This window comes from Panthera onca, chromosome A1, assembly GCF_046562875.1.
Source record: "Panthera onca isolate mPanOnc1 chromosome A1, mPanOnc1 haplotype 2, whole genome shotgun sequence".
Lineage (NCBI taxonomy): Eukaryota > Metazoa > Chordata > Mammalia > Carnivora > Felidae > Panthera > Panthera onca.
In genome coordinates, this window is record NC_138339.1 from 51,031,598 (window position 1) to 51,054,841 (window position 23,244).

Genomic DNA, 23,244 nt, shown 5'->3' on the forward strand with positions numbered 1-23,244 from the left:
CCAGAATTATGAAATCTTCAGATTATATAGTAGATTATATTATTATTTGTAAATATTCACTTACCTCTCCCCATAGTGAAGTGTCTTTCCATACACCATAGATGTTGAGTTTGGCCATTTGACTTGCTTTGGCCAGTGGAACATCAGCAAATATGGCATAAGTCGTCCAAGAAAAAAATTTAAATGTGATTGCTTGGTTCAGTTTGGTTTCTTGCTCCTGTGTCCTCTGCTCTGAGGAGTCATGCCCCAATGGTTCCTTACCTGCTAGCCTGAGTCCTAGAATAAGAAATGGACTTGAACCCTACCACTTTCTGCAGAAGAGCTATAACAACTGACCTGCAGCCACTACCATGTAACATGAAAGAAAAGAAAGGAAGGAAGGAAGGAAGGAAGGAAGGAAGGAAGGAAAAGAAATGCTTTTGGAAGCCACTGAGACCTGGGGGCTGTATGTTACACAGCATGACCTAGGAAAAGCTACTGAATCCAGATAGATAGAACCAGAGCCCATACCCAGGCCCCTCAACCTCCAAACTCTATACCTTTTTTTCCACCACATGTTCTTGTCTATCCACACCAGTATTTTTTGGCCTCAGGCAGTAGGTGCTGATTTTTCCGACCCATGTTTTTAAGCCCTCTGCTTTCTAGCTCTCAAGACATTTCCTTTTATCATTTTCCTTAGATTCAAATCCTGCTCTTGCAGAAACCCTGCCATCAGCTTTCATCAAATGATGGACCTTCCTAGATCACAAAGAAAAAAAGGCTATCATGCATGAACTCCTTCACCTTCTCTCCTACATTTCCAGATTAGTTATAGCATGGTTAATCCTTTCTCCTTGCCTCTCAGCTCTATGGAAAAGCTATTCTATTTCTTGTCCAAGGCTGACCTCTCCACTATTCTCTTAATCCTCCTCCAGAATCTCACTGCAGGGATAATCTCCTTTTTCTTGTTTCTTGGCTTCTTTTCCTTCTTTTCCCTCTCTGCATTTTTTTTTCCCTGTCAGCCTACAAACATACAAGTCTCCCTCTTTTTTCTAAAACAAGACGAAGACTCTTCCCTGATCTTTTCCTCTTCTCAGGCTACTTTTCTATTTCTCACCTTCCTTTGACACCAAAATCCTGAACAGAATTGACTCCCTCAGTAATTTCCCTTCCTCACCATCTTTGTTTCCTTGTCACCAGATCACTCAGCCGCCCACCGACTTCCAGATTCTGCTCACACTGCTGTGGTGAAACTGCCTGTGAAGAGCACATCAATGGCTTCCTGACTGTCAAAGTCAATGATATCTGGCCAGTCTTTGGATCAACTTTTAGGGTTGACAGATAAAATACAAAATCCCAGTTAAATCTAATATTCGGGACATTTATATATCCTAAAAAACTTGTTTATCTGAAATGCAAAGTTAAATGGGTGCCCTATATTTTTCCTTACTAAATCTGACAACTGTAGTCACTTGCCTCTCTTTCAATTTTATCTTGATGGCCAGAAGTCTCAAAGATTTCATCGATTCCCACTCTGTCCTTTGGTGTCACATAAACTCGATATATATATTTTTTATTCTGTTCCCTCCTCCCCATCCCATTATCACTGTTCTAGTTCATATTCTCATCATTGCTTATCTAGACAGGTATAGTGGCTTCCTCCTGCCCATCTCCCTATCTTCTGGTCTTGCAACCTCTCCTGCCTGGCCATACTCTGCTCTGCAGCCAAAGCAATCTATTCATTTCCAGGTATCCTTTCTCTTACCTAATAATACAGTTGGCTCCCGTTGTTCATAGGATAAATCCAAACTCCTTAATATGATATTCAAAGATCTTCAGAATATTATTTCACTCTATTCTTTCACCTTGACCTCCTGACACATGCTACTCATGTACATACATAATGCGGACATTATAGCCACAGTGGATGACTCATTATTCCTTAGTCACAACCTGTCCTTTATTTGTCATGTATTTCCTTGACAAATATTACAAAAAAAAAATTTGCCATCCCTTCTAACCCAACAGTCTTATGCCTCCTTCCCTACACACATACTCGGTTTCCCTAAAAAAGTTTTACATACCTTGCAAAGACCAGTTGAAATGTCATCTCTTCTGTAGAAGCTCCCCTGATTCCCTCCAAAAGGTGTTTTCCCTGGATAATGTGGCACATGGTAGTTTCTAGTTCAGATTTGTCAATGAGTGGGTGAGTTTTCTAAAATAAGTTCATATAAATGAATCCATCTTATCTGACTCTTAAATAGCAAAGAGAATTTGTTCCACTAACAACTACTAGATACTTGGTCTTAGCACTTATGATTAGATGGCAATAAAGAATATATAGTTTAATGTAAACTGAGGGGGGTGATTTGCCTCTATCTTCTGTCACCCCAAGTTGCTGAGTTGAATTGACTGCTCTGGCTAACTGAGAAAATGTCCCTTTCATTCTGTCTAGCTCCACAGGTGCACTGCCTAAAGCTATCAATTTGGTCAAAGAGGGCAACCACCCAAGGCATTAAATCGCAGGATGATAAATGGGGTCCATTCTTGGGCCAACACCTTAATCAGTTAGTAATGCCCTCCTAAAGTGCTATATTGAGACAAATTCTAAAACTACATCCAGATTTATGGAAAAAGAGTGGCGTGACTGATTAGTTTTGGCTTCCATGGACCTGGAAAAATAAGTAGCACTTACATCATAATTTTGCCATCTTATCAAAGGTATTTGAATAGTTGCAATCCCATTCTGCAGTCAACAAGTAAGCTTCAATAGTTATGCTTTTAATGTGAAAATGAATTTATTTGCCTAAAATCTTAGTGATATTTACATTTCCTTTACGTGGCATTTTTGTTTATTAGAATTTATAGCTCTGATGAAGAATATATGATTAGAATATTTAATTTAAAGAAAATCAACAAATACTTTTTGAGCATACAGCGTTAGGTAAAGAAGCATGAAATATAATCTCTGCCTTCAAGGAAATCACTATCTGGATGGGAAGACAAGCTATGAACCCACTAAAAGGTTTCTTAAAAAATTATATGAGTTAAAATAACAGTACAAATGAAAATGTAAACCACTGCTTGGTTAATCACCAAACAAGCACTTTGAATTAGAGCGAGGGAGAGAGCTTGAAGATATTTGTTCCAGCCTTAATCACTCCTATCATTTGAAAAAAATGATTGGTGAACTTGAGTCCTTTCTAGAAAATGTAAGATGTGCCATGCACAACCTGTATCTGTGAGATGTAAGCACATACCTGTGAGGAACAGTAGGCTAATAAAGAGATTCTAGTTTAAACAGATTGCTGTTTGCTGCTGGTAATGGCTAATTTAGATTTCTTTTTCCACTCAAGAGTTTCTCACTGGTTAGTCTTTTTGGTGGATATTTGCTGTGTTCTGACACTTCGTCACCACATCACTACATGTCCCTTGGTTTTTCATATAGTGATATATATATGGGGCCCCCTACTTTCTACTCCAGGGGTAGAACTTGGGTCCTGACACCTAGGTCTAAGCCAGCTCCATTCCTTGGTCACAGTAATTTGTTCAGGATAGACATGTGACTCACATCAAATTAATCGGGTTCAGTGAAAGTTCATTGAGAGACTTCGCTTGCAAGGCCAAGAAGAAGGAGGTGTTCACACTTTCCCATCAGGCTTGAACTTGAGAGGCTGTACTTGCTCCATCTCCCTTGCCATCACTCAAAGCCTAAGAATGGAGGCACCACTCTTAGAAGAGGGTTGCCAGGTCAAGAGTCAGGATTCTCATACCATCCATCTTTTGTATTGAATCCAGCTGCGCCTGAAGCAAGATTCAACCTTGGAATTTTCAATTATGTATACCAATCAAGTCCCTCTTCTTGCTTAATCCATTGCAAGTTGAGTTTCTCTCATTTATAACCAAGAATCCTGGGGCATCTGGGTGGCTCAGCCAGTTAAGTGTCTGAGTCTTGGTTTCAGCTCAGGTCATGATCTCACAGTTTGTGAGTTCAAGTCCCGCGTCGGGCTCCGTGCTGATAGTGCAGAGACTGCTTGGGATTCTCTCTCTTCCTCTCTCTCTGCCCTTCCCTCACTGAGATTCTCTCTCTCAAAAATAAACATTAAATTTTTTTTAAAAAAATATAACCAAGAACCCTTAATGTTAACATCCTTAGCCTCACTTCAATATAACATCTTGAATATAACAGCAACACACTTCTCACACTACTCCCTTTTATATATTCTTCCTAAAGTTTGCTCATCCACTAACTTACTCAATTCCCATCACATTTTTCTGAGGTAGAATAGGACAATCATTATTGATCTCAGTTGATAGAAACATTGACTTTAGCCCAAAGAGGCTGAGTTACTGACACTTCCAGTGGAATCCCCAAATTAAAACAAAATTCCCTGGACTAGAGTCCAGGTCTTCTGATTCATAACCCAGGATCTTTTGCTAAATCTTCACCTTTCCCGAGTTTTCTCCCCCTTTTTATTTCCTTTTGCACCTGAGAGTTTTGTAGTATTCTTCTCGGAATTGTGATTCTTGGTTTGATTTTGGTAGAAGAGAAACATTTTCTCTGTTGAAAAATCTTACAGAGGTTGTTGCAGGACCAATATTTTGTTGATCAGGACTTCTCCACCCAGAAAATTGCCCCTGTTAAGGGGTAATTACAAACCTATCTGATGCAGCTTAATCTGTAATGGTAATTGATGATGATGGTGGTGGTGGTGGTGAAAATGATGATGACATGGCATTGGAACGAGGAACATCTCCAAATGGGTAACAGTGTCTGAGGAACCAAGATCCAGAGACTGACCACATTTGCAACTGGCATTGACCACCTCTGACAACTCTTTGTCCTTAGCAGCTTTCAGCCTGGAAGTCACCCTTTGTGCTAAATTAAGATGTTCTCAGGCTGAGTGATGGAGTGTAGCATCGCTGGAAATCAGACCCCCAGGTGCTGGAAGCCACTGGAGCCTGGCACATAGGCAGAGCCATTTGGCAGTACAATGTCCCCCTTGGGGAGCAAACTGGAAACAAAATAAATGAATTTGACAGTATGTGCTGTTGCCAAGCATGAAAATGTTTCCCATAAGCAATCACTTGCAAGACAGTAAGAGAATTCTGTCCTCTAGAGAAGGGGTCTCCAGTAGGAAGAGTAGAACCCCCTAGTGGATCTCAGGGTTTTCCTAAGTAGATCTTAGATACCAGAGTGTCTCATCCTTCAGCTTCTTGACACTGAGAGCTAATTCACCTCTAAACCAACAGAAACCACCACCCACCCCATTTCCCCCTTCCTCCAAACTTTGATAGGTGTCCCATAGGGAGGTTAATTCAACCCCTTCTTCTGGGCCTCTTGGGAATCCTAACTCAAGACCTCTGCATTTCCCTCAAGCACCTCCCACACCTCCTTCTATCCATCCCAAATCTTCATGGATTAGTATTTACTATGCCCAAAACACTGACATCACATAGTTTATAAAGGCAATCTTATTATTTTTAAGACGATTTGCCGTAGTCATCTTCAAATTGGCTACGAACGCTCAATTCATTCATTTCTTCAACAAAAATTTATTCAGCATCTACTGTGTGCAAAGCACCATCATTTCAGCAATTGAGAGTTCCAACTATGACAGGATCACTGTCATAACACAGTACTCAACCCATGAATTGGCACACAACAGCATTCAATAAACATTTGCCAAATAAACAGATAAGAGAATTTAAATAAATTGAACATAAGCTCCAGAAGCTTGCAGAAAGTGCCCTGCCATATAACACTGAAGAAGAGTATCACTAACACCCCTCTCCACTCTAAAATTCTATGAATCCACAGTTCTAAGCTTTGGTTAGAAAACATAGACATCACAACGTTAAATGAAAGAGCAGGAGATACCCCAGAGTATTCAATAATAAGGCCCATATGAGAAACATCACTGAAAGTGCTAGGGACACCTGGGTGGCACAGTCAGTTGAGCATCCAACTGCAGTTCAGGTCATGATCTCGCAGTTCATGGGTTTGAGTCCTGTGTCAGGCTCTGTGCTGGCAGCTCAGAGCCTGGAGCCGGCTTTGGATTCTGTGTCTTGCTCTCTGTTTCTGTCCCTCCCCCATTCGCACTCACTCTGTGTTTCTCTCTCTCAAAAATAAATAAACATTAAAAAATATAAAAATAAAAAAAGTAAGTTTTAGAAGTGGTCTGGGGAGGGCGAGATCTCTGCAGCCTGGGGAAGTAAGTTAGGGAAGAATATGTGGAAGAGATGGGACTTTTCACAAGACCTTGAGGAAAGGGGTGTTCAGTACAGGCACAGAGTAGGGAAAGCTGGAATTTACTCAAATGGAATCAAAGAGCCCAGGCTCTAGGGGTCCCAAGGGCACAGAGCTTTCTAACTGAGAAGAAAAAAAAGCTAAAATGGATGTAACTGTTCTACAAGTGGGAAGCATTGTTCTACTTACCTTATTAAATATCTTTGCAAACATTCAACATTATTAATTGAGCACCTAATATATGCCAGGCACTCTCCTTAGATGCTAGGGATACTGCAATGAACAAAATAGACAAACCGCATGCCTTCATGGAGACCCCATTCTAGTGGGGAAGGCAGATAATGTGCAAAATACAGATTTAGTGGGCTGGATGGTGCTAAGTACTATGGAGAAAAAAAAATGGGGTGCCTGGGTGGCTCAGTCAATTAAGCGTCCGACTTTGGCTCGGGTCATGATTTCAGTTTGTGAGTTCAAGCCCCATATCAGGCTCTGTGCTGACAGCTCAGAGCCTGGAGCCTGCTTCACATTCTGTGTCTCCCTCTCTCTCTGCCCCCCGACCCCACCACTCGCACTCTGTCTTTCTCTCTCTCAAAAACAAATAAACATGAAAGAAAGAAAGAAAGAAAGAAAGAAAGAAGAAAGAAAGAAAAAGAAAGCAAGCAGGCAAGCCAGGAGCAGGGATGGATGCCTTGGAATGCTTGGAATAGAATGGAGGTAATAATCTTCAATAAAGTAGTCAGAAAGGCCATGCTGAGAACACAATATTTGAATAAAGACTGAAGGAAGTGAGGAGTAAGACTTACAGGTGAAAAGCATTGCCAACAGAGAAAACAAGTGCAAAGGCCCTGAGGTAGAATATGTCTTGTGTGTATGAGAAACAGCAAAGAGGCCAGTTGGCTGGAGCTAAGGGAGGGAGGGAAAGATTAATCACAGAGAAGTTCCAAGAGGTAACATGGGCCAGATTAAGAGGGACTCAGGGGTGATTACGGTGAACTTTATTTTGTTTTGTTTTACTGTGGTGAACTTTGAACCTCAGTTTGACTCATGAGCTACCTTCCATCTATACTTTTTTACAAAGGACAGAACTGAAGATCAGAGAGGTGCTGTGACTTGCCCAGGATTGTCAAGCTAACAGGGAGCAAAGACAAGGTTCAAACCCAGGCCTACCTGGCCTCTTCCACTTCACCTGCTCTCAACCTCCACTCTGTCTTCATGATCCTTCCATGCACACGTGTGTGCACACTCACACACACCCCACCCCTTTCAGTTCTGAAACACACCAAGCTCTTCCTTGCTCAGTGCCTTCATACGTGCTGTTCCCGCTGACTAGAATGCTCCCTACCTGTACATCTACTGTACTCTATCTGAGCAGTACCTCTTCTGGGCCTCAGTTCCAATTTAGCAACCCCAGACAGGCCTTCCCTGATCCTCTAATGTAAAATGACTCCTTCCCCCGGTACCCTCTCTCTCAAAGCCCCAGTCTTCCCTTCCTTCATAACTGCGTATTTATTTCTGTGTTAGTTTAACTTTCATCCCTCCTCCCAGATGATGTCTGTACCCAGTGCCCAGCCCGGCGCCTGGCACGTGGGAGACACTCAACAAACATCTATTGCATAAATGAGAACAGCAAAAGGGTAAAGAAGATGAAGGAGGAAGCACCCAGAGAGGTTTCCCGGCATTTCTGGCAAAGAAACTCCAAAGGCCGCAGAGAGAGATTCAGGGTTATCTGTGGACCTGGCTGCTTCCTCCTCAATGTTGGAATGAGATGCTGCAGCCCGTGTCTGGCTGCTCCACTATCTAATACATTCACCACGTGACTCACCCCACCAGCAGCCTCTGGAATGAACGTTATTTGGAGTAATTGGACAAGCACTTAGAAAATGCTAAGGTTTATTTTTAAATGTGATTAGGACCTGTCTCTTGCTTTCCGGAAAATCACGTGCGCTCCTCAGAGATACAAAATACTCACAATCGTTAAGCGCTCTTAAAACTGACTTTTTTATCTTGTCTTTACAATAAACTTGCTGAGTTGATTTAGGGCAGAGCATAACCATCCCCATGTGACTGATAGAAAAACTGACACTGAGGGGCAATTAAATGCACCATCTGAGGCCAAATAAATGGTCGGTGGCAGAGTTAGGGGCTGGTCTCTTTAAACCAGACAGCAGCTGCGGCCATCCCTCTCCCTATAAATTGCGAATCCCTCGACCCATGCAAATAATGCAGATCTTTCCCCAAACAGAAAAATAATCTAGAAAAAGGGAGCCACTGCCTTCTTGATTTGGTGTTTTATGTGGCAGCAGGGCAACCAATCGTTCTAACTAGGCCACGGGAAGCCTGTTTCTCTTTAAGAACCCATTAGCAAGCTGGCAAAATCTCATCCCATTACCATGTAAATAAATAAGGATAAATTTTCCCACCTCAGCTTCCCCGTGCCCAACCAAAGCTCTCCCCCTTGCACATTTTTGATAACCTGCTCGTTCTGGAATACCTCGCAATTAAAGATAGCGTGCACTGGAAGTCAATAATTCATCACGGAGGAGAAAAAAGGATGAGATAATTAACATTCTCTGGCTGGCTTTGGCTAGGAAATAGCTTAGTAAGCACAAGGACATTTTTTGGGCCATTTCCATCACGAGGGTAGAATAAATAAAATGGATCCTTTCGTGCTCTGAACCTGAAGAATCCTCGTTGGGCTGGTTGGCCCCAGGGCTCGGCTGAGTTGGGTTCAGACTCTGCATAGATGGCCCAGCAAGCTGCCAGCAGGTGCGGCCCAGGGGCTGGGGCGGGTGGGTGTGTTACGAGAGGTGGGCAGAGGGTGTTTCCAAGCTGTTGCTTCTTAAGCTTCTAGCCCACACCCCAAGTTTCAACTTTTCAGTGAACTGCTCTTTGACCTCTAACTTTTTTCTCCTCTGCTCTCCTTTATCAGAGGGATGCAACCTGAGCCTTCCTTACTTTGTCTTTCTGTAAAATGGGAAAGATAATGCATAACAGAAAGGGTTATTGAGGATTGAACCATCATCTTTATCATCCTCCTCGTCATTATCATCACTAGACTTTATGAATCGCTTATGATGTGTCAGGGTTTACACAGCACTAAATGTATTCTATTTGCATTATTGCATTTGATGCCCAGTGGGATAAATGGTCCCTCTTTGAACCTCAGACAAAGTAACATGGAAATAGAGATTTTAAAATTCTGTGTCACACAGTGGGAAATAAACTAATGAAACACAAAACCCCAAGGGGGATGGGGCAGGCAGTTGGAGAGGATTTGGATATATTTATGTACGACAGAGCCATAAATGGGTGCTGGGATATACCTAACCTTTATGGTTGACGTCAGGAGGAAATGGTTTCTCTGTCTCTTACCCAAGATCAAGGGTGGGTACAACATGACTGTGCCCTCTGGGTGCCCATCCCATGGGACCTCTGTTGGCAGCAGAGTATCAGCCTACGTGGACCATGGGTCTGTCCCAGTATGGCAATTCCTATATTTTATGTTGTTATGATTCTTAAGATAAAAAAATTTTGTGCAACTCTGGCTCTGGTTTCTATGCTGATCCACTGACCACTAGCCTGATCTCTTTGTTCTCTCTAAATTCTATTTTCTTGATCCAAGTAGTGAAATTTCAGTGTCAATTTACTACAGCAAGTCAGAAAGGAATTGTCCTAAAATGTCTGAACACTTTAACCAGTAGATTCAAAGTTCCTACTTTGTAGATTCATTCCTACTTACACACCTGTCTCTGCCTTCTTCCCATTACGCGAGGTAGAAAGATCCTCCTCCTCCAATCCAAGGCTGATCCCCACTGGCCCTCTGAATCCCACCACCAACACATGCCTCCTAAGAGACCTGATCTCATCCTAAACTCCCCCTCCATCCAGACTTTGATCATCCTCCAGCCTCCCAGCTGAGTCCTTCCCAGAAACAACTAACCTTATTCATGTCTCTCTCTCTCGTTAAAAAAAAAGTCCTCCCTTAATCCCCCATCCTTTTCTGACTACTGTCTTATCTCTTTCCCCATCAAAGCCAATGATCTGAGAAAGTAGTCTTCCATGTGTTTCCAGCTCCTCACTTATTTCTCCCTGCAAACAGGCTGGTTCAGTCCTGCTCAGCCTCTGAAACTGCTCTCATCAAGACTATATACACTGTTGACCATCAAATCCAACAGGCACTTTCTGTCACCTTATGGATCACTCTGTGGGGGTTGACAGAGATAGCTTCCTTCTTGAAACTCTACCCTTGGATTTTCCATCACTAGATTTCCTCCTATTTCTCCAGGTCCACCTTCTCATTTTCCTTCAAAGTTTTCTTCTGTATTGGGCCCTCTCCAGGCTGTTCTCTCCCACTCCACACTCCCTGGCTAGGACATCCAATGGGATCATCCAGCCCCCGCACCAGTGACTCTCTATCCAGTCCATGTCTGCGTCCTGGATGTTCTCTCCTGCACATCCCCACCTGGATATCCCCCAGCCTCTTGCATTAGTTTGCTATTTCCACAAACATAATAGTTTAAAACACCACAAGCTTATTATCCAAAATCAATCTCAGTGGGCTAAAATCAAGATGGCAGCAGGATGGCATCAGATGTCCCTTTTGGAGGCTTCATGAGAGAATCCATTTTCTTGTCCATTTCAGCTTTGAAAGCTGCCTGCATTCCTTGGCTCATGGCCGGTCACCACTCCAACTTCTGCTTCTGTGGTTACATCTCCTACTCTGATTCTGACCCTCCTACCTCCCTTTTTTGAGGACCCTTGTGATTGCTGCATTGGTCTACCCAGATAATCCAGAGTAATCTCCCCATCTCCAAATTCTTAAATTACTCACATCTGCAAAGTCTCTTTGCCACATAATGTAACATAATCATAGGTTCTGGAAGTTAGGATGTGGATATCTTTGGGTAGCCATTATTCTGGCCATCACACCCCTCAAACTCACCATGTCCAAACCTCTTGCATACCAAGATGCCTCTGTCTTGCTGATAAACCATCATCTGCCCCACAGGGCCAGCCAGAAATGTGGCATTGTCCTTGACTTTTTCTTTTCTCTCATCCTTACATCCGATTAATAAGTCAATCCTATCTCCCACCTAAATTCACTTCTCTCCACCCCTACTACTGGTACCTTGGTTTGAGCCACCATCACTTCTAATCTGGATTATTACCACTTTAGAGGTTCACTGGGAATTGGTAGTTGTTCCATGTGTTAAAGGCAAAGAGAACAAGAGGAGGATGGCAGAGATGAGGCTGGAAGGTAAGCGAAGAAAGATAGATCGCGAGGGGCCTAATAGTTGCATTAAGGAACATGGATCTTATCCTGGTAATAGTGGTGGTGGGGGTTGAGGGGAACTTTATGATTTTCAAGAAAATTAATATTTGTGTTTTCAAGAGAACACTCTGTGGACAGCAACTGGAGGCAAGAATAGCAGTGAAGAGCTTGTGGAAAGATGTCCATAGCATACTATATTCTTTCAAATGTGTATAATCCATAAACATGGGTAGTAAACATTTTAAAGAACATAAACCAAATGTTAGCAGCTGTTATTTCTAGATAATAGAATCACAAGAGGATGTTTTTCTTACTCTTAATTGCTCTGTAATGAACATGGATGATAGCAATAGCTATGTCTCATTTCCTCTGCACCCTAATATTGGTCAGCAATAAGTCCATCAGTCAGTCACATTAGTCCTTGCAAATGGATGCTAGGCTGAGTATATACATTATCTCTGAGTATGCATTATCTCTGTCCCTCCTTTTACAGAAAACAGGCTTAGAGAGGTGGTATAGTTGATCCGACTTAAATCCTTTTAATGTGTTGCCTCTCTTGGGTAACAAACACCAGTAAAGCAACTAGAAGCCCTGGTTTCAAAGTCAGAGTCTGGTGTCTCGTCCGTGTGGCCATTTAATAGCTGTGGGGCAGGAGTTTCTTAATTTCTGTGAGTCTTGGTTTCTCTTATCTGAAAATTGGGTGTCTTAATAGTACCTGCCTCCCAGGTTAATGTGAGTGAGGATCCAGTGAGATATTGCATGTGCAAAGCTTAGAACACTGCTTGGCAAATCGTGCTCAGTTAATGTTAGCAGCTGCTAGTATTATCACTATTATTACTATTACTATTATTATCCCACTGTAATAGCACTGTATTACATATAGTTCTTTAATTTGGAGAGGAATAAGGGCAAAGACTTTTTCCTAGGATATATTAAACCATGCTGGTTCTGAGTTCCACAGGAGTGGAGATACCGCCCTAATGATCTTGGTATTGTCAGCACCTAGCAGACCGGATGCTAATTTGGACAAATGAGTATGTAGATGAATAGGTGGACGGGCAGAGACAAATAGTCAGGTGGGAGGTAAATAAATGAGTGTATTACTGATGGGTGGATGTGGGGAGAGAGGACCTGAAGTGACTCAGTATGTCAACTGGCTGGATGGGAAAGCAGGTTGTTGATTGGAGGAGCAGAAAGGTAGATAAATGATGGTATGGGTGAGTGGATGGTTGGATGGATGGATGGGAGGAAGAGAGGGTCGTAAGTGACTTAGCTGTGAGTAAATGCTTGGATGGATGGGAAGGCTGGTGGTTACAAGGAGGAGCACACCGCTGGATGCACGATGTGGTGCGATGGGTGGATGGATGGATGGATGGATGGATGGATGGATGGTTGGATGGATGGATGGGTGGATGGATGGTTGGATGGATGGATGGGTGGATGGATGGATGGTTGGATGTTTGGATGGATGGGTGGATGGATGGGTGGATGGATGGATGGGTGGATGGTTGGATGGTTGGATGGATGGATGGATGGATGGGTGGGTGGATGGATGGATGGATGGATGGGAAGAAGGGTCTTAAATGACTTAGGGTGTGAACGAATGCCTGGATGGATGGGCTGCTAGTTGGGCAGGTGAGTGGATGGACTGATAATGGACAGAGGCACGGATGGCTGCCTCCTGTTTTGTTTTGTTTTGTTTTGTTTTGTTTTCCCTCTTCACCGCAGCCCACCTTTCCCCAGTTCCAAGGCCCCAGAGTCACACAGACCGATCGCGCCAGGGCGCCACCCCCCCCTCCCCCCCCCAGGGGTAAGCGACCCCGGAAAGCTCCCGGGCAGCCAGGCAGCTCTGAAGGCCTGGGGAGTCTGGCGGCGGCGCTGGGACCAAGGGGCGCGGGGCCAGGGTCGCCACCCCTGCACCGGCCTAGCTCTGGGTGAGCGCTGGGCTCTTCTGCATTGACGTCGCCGGCGGCAGGGCCCCAGGCTCTCGGGAGCCGCGGTGTGACGCTGCACATCCAACGCGGCTGCTAAAAAAAGGGCGGTGACTCACTGCCGGCCGCGGAAACTTCCAAGAGCGGGGGCTGCGCAGGGCGGTGGTGGCGGCCAGTGGCGGCGGCGCCCGGGGCGCCAGGCAGCGGCCAGGTGTATCTCGAAAGCAAAACGGCCAGACCGTGAGCACGGGGTTGGAGGGGAGGGGAACCCAGGAGTTCCCGAGGGCCGCGCCAGCTCCCAAGGCTCCGCCCGACCGCCAGGCCCGGGTGCCACCGCTCAGAGTCAGAGCCAGCCCTAGTCAGGATGAAGAGCTCTGCGTGGCAGGTAGCAAAGTGGCGGGTGGCTCACACTGGGTGCTCTGCTCTATGTCCTAACTCGCTGTGGATCTTAACTCACTTAACTCTCAAAATCCCGCTTTGCAGATCTAAGGCTGGAGAGGGAAAGGGACTTGCTAGAGGTGATACAGCTGGTATGACCAAGTGTCTCAATATATGAAATACAATTGTAATTTGACAATGTAGAACCTCTGCTCCGTGCCCAGGCCTGTGCTGGTGACACAGAGAGGGATGAGAATGGTCCCTGCTGGCAATGGAAAGGGCTCCAGAAGTGTTTACTGGGGAGACCTCAGTTCCATCCCCCTCCCCCCGCCCCCAAACATCTCTCAGTCCTACTCTGGGCAGAGAATAGTGGCAAGGGGGCAGAATGAAGGTTACAAAGGTGACTTGAGGCAGATTTAATGCATTCATCCACCAGGTAGTTATTAAGCACCTACTAAGTACTGGGTAAGCAAAGTAAACCTGACTGGTCTGTGTGCCTTCATGGAGCATGTGCTCTGTAGGGAAAATGGGGAAAGGAGGAGTGAGAAGTGCTCAAGGGACACAGTATGGAGAGGGAGCAGCCACCTAACCCAGGCAATCAAGGAAGGCTTCCTGATGGAAGCAGCCTTGGTACCAAGGTGGGAGGATAATTAGAAATTGGGCATATGGAGAGGGGGAGGGAAGAGCATTGCAATATAAGAACAGCTCATGCCTAAGCCCAGAAGTGTGAGATTATGGTAGGTTTGAAGGACTGAAGAACATTATGTACACCTGCAACAGTGAGGGCAAAGGAGGAATGAAGAACGGTGGGGAACAGGTGAGGAACAGGACATGAGAGCCAGGTCTGGAAGGGGAACAAGTTAAGGACTCGGGGCTTAGCCAGAGGGCAGACCAGCTAACAACTCAGCACACCACAAGAAACAGAGTGAAATCAGTTCTGTTTGTACCAGAGGACAGGATGGACGCCATGCGGGTAAGAAAGGAACACCAAGGAAGGCTTCATGGTGGAGGAGGTGGTTAACGTGGGCCTGGTTGATAGATTTTCTGTTCAAAGGAAAAGGAGAGAGAGAGAAAGAGGAACAGTCTGGGAAGTGCCATGCATGGCACAGAACCTCATCCAGGCTCTGTTATAGACCCTCTTGAAAGGTTAGGGAGATGCCCATGAGACTAAGGCTAATGCAGCATCATTTCTAGGGCCTGGGGTGGGATGAAGTGGCCCTCTTTGAGCCCCATGGGAACAGAAGACACATCCCTGGTCCTTAACAGGCTGCCATTCATTGGTGTCAGCAACCGGAAAACAGAATTGTTTAATTCTTCAACTATATGCATGAAGCAACTGTATGTCAGGTTCTGTGATGGGCACTAGAAATCCACTGGAGAACAAAAGCAGACATGTTGCTCACTCTCATGAAGACTAATTCTGGGAGGGAAAATGCTAATTTTTTTTTTAAAAACCCAAAGAAATAAATAAAAAAGACCCAGGCATAGGTATGTGGCACTATGAGAAGGCAGCAGAGGATTGCTCTACTCTGGACAACCTGGGCAGGAATCATTAACAATGTGACAAGTGAGCCTGGCTGTGAAAGATGAGAAGTAGATAACAAGGTAGAGATGGGAGGGAAGATTGATCCAGGTAGAGGGACCAGTGCATGCAAACCCTGCTCTGGGGGAAAGTCAGGTGACTGACATGGAGAATGAGGGGAAGCTTGGTTCAAAATAAAGCTGATCAGCAGTTTTTTAGACCACCATACCAACTGGGGATTGTATCCTAGAAACAACGGAAGGTGTTGAAGTATCTAGAATGGGCAAAATTGGGAGCAGAACACTCCAGGTGCTCTGGGTACACAGAGAACCAGGGAAGAAACAGATTCTTCATCTACTGACATTGCTCTTTACTCACCTCACCTCATTTAACTGTGACCATAACTCTGCAAGGTTCTCATCTCCATTATCGTAAGGAGACACCTGAGGCTCAGAGAAGGTAAGTGGTTTGCCCATGTCCACAGCTTGTTCAGTGGACCAAATGAAAGTCTCTATAATCCCATATTCTTTCTAATGTGGATGAGATTAGAAGGTAGGGCCGGAAGTTAGTGCAGAGTAGGATTTGGATAGCCAGAAAGGAGGTAAAGAGACTTTTACCAGGGGGCAAGAAGTCACGAGCCATGTACACATGAGACTAAAAATGGCCTAAGAAGTAACGTAGGAACTGCTCTACACAGAATATAATGCAGAAAACGCAAGGGGGCGGGGAGAGATCGGAAGGAAATATACAAAAAGATTGCTCTCTCTGAGGATTATGGGTAATTTTTATTTTTAAATTTTTGCTTGACTATGTTTTCTAAATTTTCCATAAGGAGTAGCTGTGTTTGTGTATGTGTGTGTGTGTGTGTGTGTGTGTGTGTGTGTGTATAAATAGAGAGAGTAGCAGTTATATTTTAGGGGGATCAGGTAAGCTTTTTTCAGTTCTTGCAGGCAATATTTACATCATATTAATTTTTTCATCCCCCTTGGAATTGTGAATTCACCTGCAGTTGCCTTCACAAGCCATAGTACCCACACCCTCACCCTACCTGTAGTCAGAGCCAACAAATTCCTTGGCAAGTTTTAATTAAGCTCTTTCAGTGTGTCCACCCCGCATAGGCTTGATGGGGGAATAGATACAAGAGCAGTATAAACCAGGGCCCCTTGCCAGAGCAAATATTTTGATACTGAATGATTTGGCTGCATCTAAGCAGGCGAGACCTGAGAACACTCACTCGCAAGGCTGCCTCTGCTAACCAAATGGCACAGCATACTATGATGTTATAATATTAGGTTCTTAATCATGGAAACACTGGCGTCTGTTTCAGCGGAAGCTTCCTCCCAGATGGTGCATCCTACTGTTTTTGTCGTCTGGAACAGTGTGAGGTTTCTTAAATGGCTATACGCTTCCAAATCATCTTCCACACAATGGCAGCCTGTTAATTAAGTGGTCCCTTTGTGATTGCATTTGATAAATATGAGATGAGAAGGGTTTATCGAGCTGTGAAGAAAAAAGCAAGGCACAGCAACAGGAAGAAGCTCCGGCGGGTGGAAAGGCCTTTGTGTGGGCGTCGTCCAGGGAGCTTCAAGGGAATTGGGGACAGCTTTGCAGGCACAGAAAGGAGAAGGCTGGGATTCACTCAGACCACACGCTGCGACGTCTGCCTAGTGGATGGCCAGCCAGATGCACATGGTGTGTGAGGCACTTTGTGGCAGAGGCGGGCAGGGAGGTGGAAGCCTTCCAGTTCTTTCTGAGTTGACTGATGTGAGGTTGTCAGTCACACTGCCAGGCGCTGTTTTGACTTCACTCATCAAGATTTGCACTGTGCAGCTCCAAAAAAGGTATCTGCTTTGAAAGTAGTGTTCTGCATTCTTGGAGCAGATGACTGGTGACAACATCCAATTAAATAGAAACGCTTGGCCGGGGAACTTGACTTGGAGGGTTGGTGAAGTTTCAGGTCTAACTTGTTAAACTTGGCCTTCCTCAAATACTGGACAACTTTCTCCAAAAACAGCACTTCAGGGAATCAAACCTAATTATAAGTGGCATCTTCAATTGGACATAGATCTCCATCAGCCACCTTCCTGCCTCGGGAAAGGCGTACATCAACCCCAGGCTAGAGAAAAGGATCTGTGATACCTGATGACTTCTTTGTCTTTCCCACTGGTTCAATCCTATTTCAGCCATTCATGCGATGAATATCTACGAGGCATTTAAAGGGAGGAAGGCACATATCTGCGGAGGTGACGACTGGGCTGATGTGATTCTGTGAACCACTTGAGGGCAGAGGCTTTGGCTTTATCTTCATACTTCCGACACCTAGCAGAGTGCCTGCTGCCTGGTAGGTGCTCAGTAAAGGTTTGCTGAATGACTGCGTGAATGGATACTATTTGCCACACTCTCCTGTACTTAATACTGTTCTAGATCTTTTTTAATTCCCTCCTCCTGCTGTCAGTCAAGCTTATTTTTCTGACTCTGGTGGCTGTTGAGAACAGCTGTGTCTCAACTTTTGCTCTGTAGTGCTTCATGTGCTCGGAAATTGTTAATAACTCACCTCTCAGCCTTCACTCCTCCAGCTCCCTCTGCTCTTCCTGTGGCATCAGTATCTGCTCCTGGTCACCTATAATAAGAAAAGTAATTTGTTTTGGCGTCTAATAGTCCTTTACAGCTTGTTAAAGTATGGTTTCAAGGGCTGTGGAAGAGCCACTAATAAGCCTCAACATCACACAGTCTGCACCCCCCCAAATACCACCCCTCACCCCACTCCTCCTCCCACCTTAAAGCCCAGCATCAGCAGCTTTACCTTGCATTCCACCATCAAAATAGGATTTGGACAGCACCTCCCTAAAACAGGGATCACATTGATGTTCACATTTGTTTACACTATAGTGTCAATTATACCACATCCTGGGCTGAAGGTGGGTTTACAGTCCAGAGGAAAACTGGAAAACCACAGGAAAGCCCAGAAACTTTGCCCCCGGGCCAGACCTGCACAGCAACACATCTCTAACCATAGCTGAGAGGTTCAGCAGTTACTGACATATTATTATTGTTATTGTTACTTACTATGATTACAAAGACTGCTAATGTTACCATTAGCATGTTTCTAGCATCTAAACACTAGGCCAGCAGATTTCAGCTTCCTTCTTGAAACGTAAGCTAGGCTCTTGATTATTATTTCACAGCTATTCATGAACTAGGCTGATCCTTTTATTTTAATTTATTTTAAGTATCAACAGATATTCTCTTAAAATATTCCCAGGCTGTATCAAAGGTAGAGGGTTTTTTAATTTTATTTATTTATTTATTTGCTTGCTTATTTATTTATTTTTGAGAGAGAGAGAGAGAGAGAGAGAGAGAGAGTGAGCAGGAGAGGAGCAGAGAGAGGTGGACAGAGGATCCAAAGAGGACTCTGTGCGGACAGCACAGAGCCCCATGCGGAGCTCAAACCCATGAACCGTGAGATCATGACCTGAGCCAAAGGCAGATACTTAACTGACTGAGCTAGCCAGGCTCCCCAAAGGCAAAGGTTTTGATGGCTGGTAAATTTGGTGGCTGCCCAATGGAGACACTTTTGCTTCCTGTCTTTTAACCATTTTCTTCTCCTTCCCAGGCATGGGAGAGCCTCGGTTAGGCAACTGACTTCCAGGGGACATTGTGAAAGCTGATTGACTCTTGGTCACGTGTTGCAGTGATGAGCCGGTAGCATCCTTGACTCTGAGCACCTCCCTCCCCCTACTGGGAGGTTACCCCACTTGTTCTTCACCATCATGGCCACCACTGGACCCTAGTGTCTCATTTCACACTACAGGCTCCCCCTGTAAAATAAAATTGATAAGAGGCTTTCTCACTGGTCAGATGCTCCTGCCTCCCATCCATTACTCAGTCTACTCGCCTGGCTTCTGATCTCCTACCTTCTGAATTTTGTGTACTTCTTGCCTCCTTGCCTGTGGTCTGTTGGCATCTCTCCAGGTGCTTCTGTGGTACATGCTGCCCTTTTGCCCGATTACCCCTTGCTTCCTTCCTGGTCTCCACAAGCCATGATGATCATGGCCCCCACAGAACAAATAGCAAAAATACAAAGCCATCACTTCCCTGACATCCCTTGAGAAGACAGAGCGGAGAAGTCTGGCTGTAGATTGCTGGATAAGAAATGGGTCACAACCTGCCCTCTAATAAGGCCTTGCTCATCCTAGTTATTCCAGTTCATGCCTAAGCACTTCCTACTCTCTGACACTTGTTTTTGTTCTGACTGGCCTTGCTGGTAAGATGGAAGACATTGAATGGCAAATAGCAAACCCGTAAGAGAACTGGAGTGCTCAGCTTCACCCCTCAGACTCGCTCCCAAGAAGGCATCGTCTCCTCCAGAAGCATGAAAGAGAATGTTACTGCTTTTGTTTCAGTAGACTTGACTTTTTAGAGCAGTTTTAAGTTCACAGCAAAATTGAGCAAAGTGCAAAAGGTTCCCATAGACCCCACACATGCACAATCATCCTTACCATCAACATCTCCCACCAGAGCAGTACGTTTGTTATCGCCCATGAACCTACATGGACACATCATTATCACCAAAGTCTATAGTTTACCTTCTCGGTACTGTACATTCTATGGGGTTTGACACATACACTGATATGCATCCACCATTGCACTACTGTGCAGAATAGTTTCAGTGCCCAAAAATTTCTTTGTGCTCTGCCTGTTTATCCCTCCCGCCCCCCAACCCCTAGAACACACCGACCTTTTCGTGGTCTCCATAGTTTTGCCTTTTTCAAAATCTCATATAACTGGAATCATACAGTATGTAGCCTTTTCAGATTGGCTTCTCTCACTTAGTAATATACGTTTAAGGCTCTCTGTGTCTTTCCATGATTGGTAGCTCACTTCTTTCTAGCACTGAATATTGTTCTGTCATCTGGATATAACACAGTTTATAGATTCATTCACCTACTGAAAGACATCTCGGTTGTTGCCAAGTTTGGCAATTATAAATAAAGTTGCTATAAATATCCATGGGGAATGTTGTTTTTAAATATATATATATATATATATATTTTTATCAAGGATGACTTCTTGATGAACAGGGAGATATCACGTTACAACAAATATATGTGGCTCAGTATGTAGAATACATAGCCAACCCAAGACTTCCCAAACAGCTGTCATCAAATTCTCTCTAGAAAATCACTTAAAGAGCTTTTAAAAGACATAGATTTTTGAACCCCACTCCCAAAGACCAGTCCAGTAGGCCAGGAAAATCACCAGGTTTAAGGAACCCAGGCTTTAACCTCCAAAAGGAAGGAAGCAATGGAAAGTTAAAGTCTTGTTTGTACCGGGGAGATCATGCACAATGAGGAGGTTGGAGTCTAACATCCAAAACTCATTTGATGGAGACATTTTGTTCTTCTCTAAGCCTCTTGGGGAAATGACTTGGTGACTAAAAGAATTGTTGATATGTGCTATCCTCTCCCATTAAAAGGAGCTAAAAAAGCCCTGGGCACCAAGATGTGAACTATTTCCTTCAGGGTAGAATAGAGCCACTAAAAATAGCCTTGGAAAATAAGGAGTTGTAGAGGTTCAACAAGGAAAACAAATCAGAAATAAATTTGGCACCAAGAAAGAAAGGAGGAGAAAGAGACAAACTCTCACAGACAGTAGGGAGAAAGCGGCTATTAGCTTGGGTACATAAAAGCAGGTACATTTTTCCCACCCACAGAGCTGCTGGCTGGCATTCCTGCAGTGTAAATCAGTCCCTCCGGAGCAAAGGAAGATGAGTCAGAGAGTCAGCCAGGATAGGCTAGGTTATGCCAGGGTAACAAACAACCCCCCAAATCTCAGAGGCTTAACCACACAAAGGTTGTTTCTCACTTGCATTATCTGTCCAGTGTGTGTTTAGTGGGGGCTCTGCTCCTTGAAATCGCTGAGGGCTCCAGGCTGACAGACACTTCATCACCAGTTATGGTTCCAGGACCACTATGCTAGGGATCAGGGGTGCTGCTCTGTCTGGCACTGAGAAGTAAATGGATCGGCTGGAGATGATGCAAGCACTTTCACTCACTCCCCACTGGCCGAAGCAAGGCATATGACCTGCCTGTGTTCCAGTGAAAAAAGGCAGTGAAATTATACTCTGTGTCTAGGAGGTGGAGAATGAGAACAGGTGTAACAGCTCTGCTGGCTGCTCTATCCGATAGAGGAGCTGAGGGTGAGAGATGGTGGAGGAAAAAGGCTCCTTTGCAACCACCAGTCTGCGGTTGGGATTCATCTCTCTCCTTACCATTCAACAGGAGCAGGCCCATCCAATGCCCCTGAGGGTATCTCAGGTTTTGTTTCCTGCCTGCAAGGAAAGAGACAGCTTGGTGATGAACTGAACCCTGGAGTCATGCCAACCCCCCCCCCCCCGCCCCCCCCCCCCCCCCCCGTCTGGAACCTACCAGTCGTGTGACCTTAGGCAAGTTATTTAATCTCTCGGGCCCTCACTTTTCTTAGCTGTCTAAGATGGATGACAACAGTGCCTACCTCACAGAGTTGTTGTGGGGCTTAAATGAGATTAGTCAAGAAAAGAGCTCCAGGCCACAGCTGCTCAAACTGGGCTGTGACAGTAAACCACTCAAGGAGCTTGTTAATATGCATTTCTGATTCAGAGGTCTGGGGTGAGACCTGAGATCCTACCCTTCTTTTCTTTCTTTTCTTTCTTCCTAAAGAGGAAAAAAGAGAGGCGCCTGGGTGGCTCAGTCGGCTGAGCGTCCGGCTTCGGCTCAGGTCATGATCTTACGGTTTGTGAGTTCGAGCCCCGTGTCAGGCTCTGTGCTGACAGCTCAGAGCCTGGAGCCTGATTTGCATTCTGTGTCTCCCTCTCTCTGCCCCTCCGCTACTTGTGCCATGTCTCTCTCTGTCTCTCAAAAATAAATAAATAAATAAGTAAATAAATAAATAAATAAATAAATAAAGTTTTAAAAACAGGAATGTGCCACTCTAACTGTGCCCAGCCTCCACACGAAGCTTCTCATCACACGGGAAGATCTGAAGCAGCATAAGTGGGCAATTTCTTGAAAAAAAAAAAAAAAAAGGTGGGGGGGGAGGGGCAGAGAGAGAGGAAGAGAGATAATCTTAGGTAGTCTCTGTGAGCAGCACAGAGCCCAACCTCACGACCCTGAGATCATGACCTAAGCCAAAATCAAGAGTGGGATGCTCAACCGACTGAGCCACCAAGGAACCCCTGAAATCCTGTATTTCTTATAAGCTCCCAGGTGATGCTGACGTTGCTGGTTCATGGGCCAATATTAAGTAGAGCACACAGTGCCCATCTGTGGCAGACTATACGTATTCTTAAAACTGAATTGAGAGATTCCGAAGGTTCTCCTGCCCTTGCCCTCAATGAATAAAAACTACAGCTGCTGGTTAATGCAAATATTGTGTCTGATGCTTCGAGGGACAAATGTATTATGGAAGTCTTGTGGCTGATAGAGCAAGAGCTAGAATCAGGAGGCCTGGGTTTGTATCCAAGCTCTGCCACTCAGCAGCTCTGTAGTTTGGACAACTCATGGAAACTATCTGAACTTCTATACCTACATCTGTAAATGAGCATAATAATACAGACCCACCATCCCTCACCTGCAATTCTACAATCCAAAGAGCTCTGAAAAACACAAGTTTCTTCACCAAGTTTGGCATACATTGATATGGCAGCAAAAACTGATCTATATTGACATGAGGCTATTTATAGCCTTTGTTATCCCTCTTTTATGGTTGTTTCTCCATTTCATCACAGAAATATGAATGTGTTTGGTAACAAGATGCTGCCACAGACCCTGCTGAGGATGTTAGATAACATAGAGCAGGTGAACCATGTTACCTTTCTAACAACTAAAATATTCTGAATTCTGAAACACACCTGGCTTCTAGGGTTTTAGGGGAG

The 23,244-nt window shown here is 44.6% G+C and overlaps 1 long non-coding RNA gene across 7 annotated transcripts in view; it reads right to left on the reverse strand.

Moving 5' to 3' along the window:
* The window catches only part of LOC144616255 (uncharacterized), a 51,232-nt gene that overhangs the window by 24,071 nt on the left and 3,917 nt on the right, over window positions 1–23,244 (reverse strand). For 4 of the 7 annotated variants that reach the window (XR_013555391.2, XR_013555389.2, XR_013555387.2 and 1 more), the window contains exons 2-5: window positions 21,604–21,663; window positions 19,632–19,694; window positions 17,887–19,150; window positions 65–276 (exon numbers count right to left, since the gene is read on the reverse strand). This is a non-coding gene — a long non-coding RNA (uncharacterized LOC144616255). Of the gene's footprint in view, window positions 1–64; window positions 277–17,886; window positions 19,151–19,631; window positions 19,695–21,197; window positions 21,582–21,603; window positions 21,664–23,244 lie in introns of those variants that run through there. The other 3 variants (XR_013555385.2, XR_013555395.2, XR_013555394.2) reach the window with 2 other exon arrangements.